This window comes from Palaemon carinicauda, chromosome 29 (assembly GCF_036898095.1).
Source record: "Palaemon carinicauda isolate YSFRI2023 chromosome 29, ASM3689809v2, whole genome shotgun sequence".
NCBI lineage: Eukaryota > Metazoa > Arthropoda > Malacostraca > Decapoda > Palaemonidae > Palaemon > Palaemon carinicauda.
In genome coordinates, this window is record NC_090753.1 from 75,637,015 (window position 1) to 75,642,014 (window position 5,000).

General features: G+C 37.0%; 1 protein-coding gene across 1 annotated transcript in view; it reads right to left on the reverse strand.

Moving 5' to 3' along the window:
• The window catches only part of LOC137622257 (apolipoprotein D-like), a 9,352-nt gene that overhangs the window by 697 nt on the left and 3,655 nt on the right, over positions 1-5,000 (reverse strand). The window lies entirely within an intron of this gene.

Genomic DNA, 5,000 nt, shown 5'->3' on the forward strand with positions numbered 1-5,000 from the left:
TTCTAAGAACAAGAAACCTTGCAATATCCCAGATAAAAAAAAAAAGAATCATTTCCACTCTCAAGCAACGACATAAATAGCGATAGAAGCCTCAGATCCACATGATTAGTGAGAACTTGAGAAGTCCCACAAGGGAAATCTACTTAGATTGAATCGAAGGTGCATAACCTCTCCTCTTCCTCCCTTCGTTGAAAGGAAGTTGAAACACGAACTGTAACAACACATGGGATATTATTCTACTAAAAATGTGAAAAATGGAGTTGGCAATTAAATATAACTCCAATATCTGCTATTATATTGGATGCAGATATATTGGAATACGTTTAGTAAATGATAACTGTGATAGATATACAACAGGTTTCTAATTCCCTAATATGATGATTGTATATACAGGAAAGTTTGCACAGAACCAATGTGATTGAGTACTTTCGAATTTACGTTATAGGCCTATATATATATATATATATATATATATATATATATATATATATATATATATATATATATATATATATATATATGTTTGTTCAATCATTGATTTATACTACATTGTATTCAGCCTTCCGAGGAATTTGACCTGAACGATTAGCATACCATGAGACGTTTCGTCAGAAGCCAATGACAATAAACAAACAGTCAGTCTTGGCTGAGCGTTTTGTTACAATGCTTGAACTTCGTCTCTGTCTAGGAAAGTTCTTTTTCATCGGAAAGAAACGTAATTTTTAATATGTGATTAAGTGCGTGAGAATTAGGAACCCAGAACAGATATATGAAGGTCTTGTTACCATCTCATACGGCCAAATAAGTTTCAAGCACAGTGCTCCCTCACTCTTCACCCGGGTTCATTAAGCAAATCTACGATTGAAAAGCAGGTGAGGGAAACTTCCAAGTATTTTAACCAGTTTTAAGGTACCATTAACCACAAGAGAACGGGAAACTGTTACACACACCAGTTTGTGATGTTATATAACTTAGGCTTCGTAACTTTGCTAGGGTATATAGCCTAGACACCTTGCTTTCGAACAATGTTTTTCTCTGGTCATGCGCTGAGTACTTTAATATTACTGTTTTTCTCTTTCTTTTTTTATTTTTCAGTCGTTATACATTGAATTTAGTAGCAGAAAGCATTTATCTTTCAGCCCTTGTACGTAGAATTTAGTAGCAGAAAGCATTTATCTTTCAGCCCTTGTACGTAGAATTTAGTAGCAGAAAGCATTTATCTTTCAGCCCTTGTACGTTGAATTTAGTAGCAGAAAGCATTTATCTTTCAGCCCTTGTACGTTGAATTTAGTAGCAGAAAGCATTTATCTTTCAGCCCCTGTACGTAGAATTTAGTAGCAGAAAGCATTTATCTTTCAGCCCTTGTACGTAGAATTTAGTAGCAGAAAGCATTTATCTTTCAGCCCTTGTACGTTGAATTTAGTAGCAGAAAGCATTTATCTTTCAGCCCTTGTACGTAGAATTTAGTAGCAGAAAGCATTTATCTTTCAGCCCTTGTACGTTGAATTTAGTAGCAGAAAGCATTTATCTTTCAGCCCTTGTACGTAGAATTTAGTAGCAGAAAGCATTTATCTTTCAGCCCTTGTACGTTGAATTTAGTAGCAGAAAGCATTTATCTTTCAGCCCTTGTACGTTGAATTTAGTAGCAGAAAGCATTTATCTTTCAGCCCTTGTACGTTGAATTTAGTAGCAGAAAGCATTTATCTTTCAGCCCTTGTACGTTGAATTTAGTAGCAGAAAGCATTTATCTTTCAGCCCCTGTACGTAGAATTTAGTAGCAGAAAGCATTTATCTTTCAGCCCTTGTACGTTGAATTTAGTAGCAGAAAGCATTTATCTTTCAGCCCTTGTACGTTGAATTTAGTAGCAGAAAGCATTTATCTTTCAGCCCTTGTACGTAGAATTTAGTAGCAGAAAGCATTTATCTTTCAGCCCTTGTACGTAGAATTTAGTAGCAGAAAGCATTTATCTTTCAGCCCTTGTACGTTGAATTTAGTAGCAGAAAGCATTTATCTTTCAGCCCCTGTACGTAGAATTTAGTAGCAGAAAGCATTTATCTTTCAGCCCTTGTACGTAGAATTTAGTAGCAGAAAGCATTTATCTTTCAGCCCTTGTACGTTGAATTTAGTAGCAGAAAGCATTTATCTTTCAGCCCTTGTACGTTGAATTTAGTAGCAGAAAGCATTTATCTTTCAGCCCCTGTACGTAGAATTTAGTAGCAGAAAGCATTTATCTTTCAGCCCTTGTACGTTGAATTTAGTAGCAGAAAGCATTTATCTTTCAGCCCTTGTACGTAGAATTTAGTAGCAGAAAGCATTTATCTTTCAGCCCTTGTACGTAGAATTTAGTAGCAGAAAGCATTTATCTTTCAGCCCTTGTACGTTGAATTTAGTAGCAGAAAGCATTTATCTTTCAGCCCTTGTACGTAGAATTTAGTAGCAGAAAGCATTTATCTTTCAGCCCTTGTACGTAGAATTTAGTAGCAGAAAGCATTTATCTTTCAGCCCTTGTACGTAGAATTTAGTAGCAGAAAGCATTTATCTTTCAGCCCTTGTACGTAGAATTTAGTAGCAGAAAGCATTTATCTTTCAGCCCTTGTACGTAGAATTTAGTAGCAGAAAGCATTTATCTTTCAGCCCTTGTACGTAGAATTTAGTAGCAGAAAGCATTTATCTTTCAGCCCTTGTACGTAGAATTTAGTAGCAGAAAGCATTTATCTTTCAGCCCTTGTACGTAGAATTTAGTAGCAGAAAGCATTTATCTTTCAGCCCTTGTACGTAGAATTTAGTAGCAGAAAGCATTTATCTTTCAGCCCTTGTACGTAGAATTTAGTAGCAGAAAGCATTTATCTTTCAGCCCTTGTACGTAGAATTTAGTAGCAGAAAGCATTTATCTTTCAGCCCCTGTACGTAGAATTTAGTAGCAGAAAGCATTTATCTTTCAGCCCTTGTACGTTGAATTTAGTAGCAGAAAGCATTTATCTTTCAGCCCTTGTACGTTGAATTTAGTAGCAGAAAGCATTTATCTTTCAGCCATTGTACATAGAATTTAGTAGCAGAAAGTATTTATCTTTCAGCCATTGTACATAGAATTTAGTAGCAGAAAGTATTTATCTTTCAGCCATTGTACATAGAATTTAGTAGCAGAAAGTATTTATCTTTCAGCCATTGTACATAGAATTTAGTAGCAGAAAGTATTTATCTTTCAGCCATTGTACATAGAATTTAGTAGCAGAAAATGAAAGACTGATAAGGAGATGGGTCAAGTTCAGAGTAATGAATATTTGGAATAATCTAATATATAATATAAACAATTATAGCAATTTATATAGTCTTACCGTAGTACCACAGTGGTTTTGCAGGGCCATATGACGTACTGTGGCTTAAAATGCTTTATTTTTTTTAGGATGTAAGTGATAAGCTGGCAATTTTACGCAATTTTCGTATGCCTACATAGCCTACTAACAAATTTTATAAGGGTCTTTTTTAAATACTACTTTTATCTCGGCTATAGTTTTATTAGCATGAATAGCTGTGTAGGCCTATAGTAGTATGGTATTTAAAGTTTTCGCCGTATGCGTTATTTAATACATTTTTCCAACATATTTTATGTTTACTGCATTTATGGCAACTATCCTTTTTTCAAACCACACTTTTTTTTTCCACTTTTGAACCGTTATGTGTGTGTGTGTGTGTACAAGGAATCCCCCAAAACACTGATGAATTAATACACTAGTTTAAAAAGGCAGAATCATACAATGACATCTTGGAGAATCTAATGCTTTGGGCCTTACCAAACTGGCAAGAATCCTCTTGATATATATAAAAACACATAATGGCAGTGATGTGATCAGACTACCAATACCTAACTAGGCCTATTGATAATACGTACTTACTGGCCAGGACTCATTGAAAATAAAGGAATGCCTTTTTAACTTAACTAACCTAACCTAGTAGGCACTCCCTTAATCTTCTCACTTGGAGTAGGCCTACTATAGATCATAGAAAACAGAATTAAACTCCAGCCAATCATTGCACACCATGCTTTAGCTTACCTAGCATTTGGGCCTGCCACCGTCTCCCCTTTAGTAGGCCTATGAAGCAGGCAGGATAAGAATAGTCGAGGCCTTATTTTACTTTGGTTGCTGCAACTTCACCATCCTTGTTTGGGGGGTTTTAGGGAGCCTATAGGTCTATCTGCTGAGTCATCAGCAGCCATTGTCTGGCCTTCCTTGGTTCTAGCTTGGGTGGAGAGGGGGCTTGGGTGCTGATTATATGTTCAAATGGGGAGCCTATAGGTCTATCTGCTGGGTCATCAGCAGCCATTGTCTGTCCTTCCTTGGTTCTAGCTTGGGTGGAGAGGGGTCTTGGGTGCTGATTATATGCTTAAATGGTCAGTCTCTAAGGCATTCTCCTGCTGGATAGGGGATTGTCACTGTCCCTTGCCTCTGCCATTAATGAACGGCTTTTAAACCTTTATTGTTAACTCGGGATATATGGTTATATTGCGCTGTCTGTTTTTAGGGAAAACTGGTATTGAGTACTGATCAAATTAATCAGTGGCGATAACTTCCCGTCCCTTGTGTAGGGGGGGGGCGGTAGGAAAGTTGAATCTGTGTGTGCGCGCATGTGCGTCTGTATACAATCTATCTAAATATTTAGACGTCATTTTTAGGGGTTGCGTACACTAACCCAATATAGGACAATGATCTCCGTCTACTCTGTCACAGGACACCATAAATCATGGAGAACCATTATTGGTTAGCTGGTTTTAACAGGTTGAAGCTCTGCCAAGTTGCTACTCGTGGTATTCATATACTTTAGTGCAGTGGTTCCCAACCTGGGGAAAATTTCCCCCTGGGGGGAAATTTGAAGCTTCCAGGGGGGAAATAATTACACTACCTACTATCTAAAACAAGCGGAAAATGTCTTCATAGTACGTGCGGCAATTTGTTGTTAGCCATTCAATTGTGATAGGATCATATCATTTCTCACTGACATG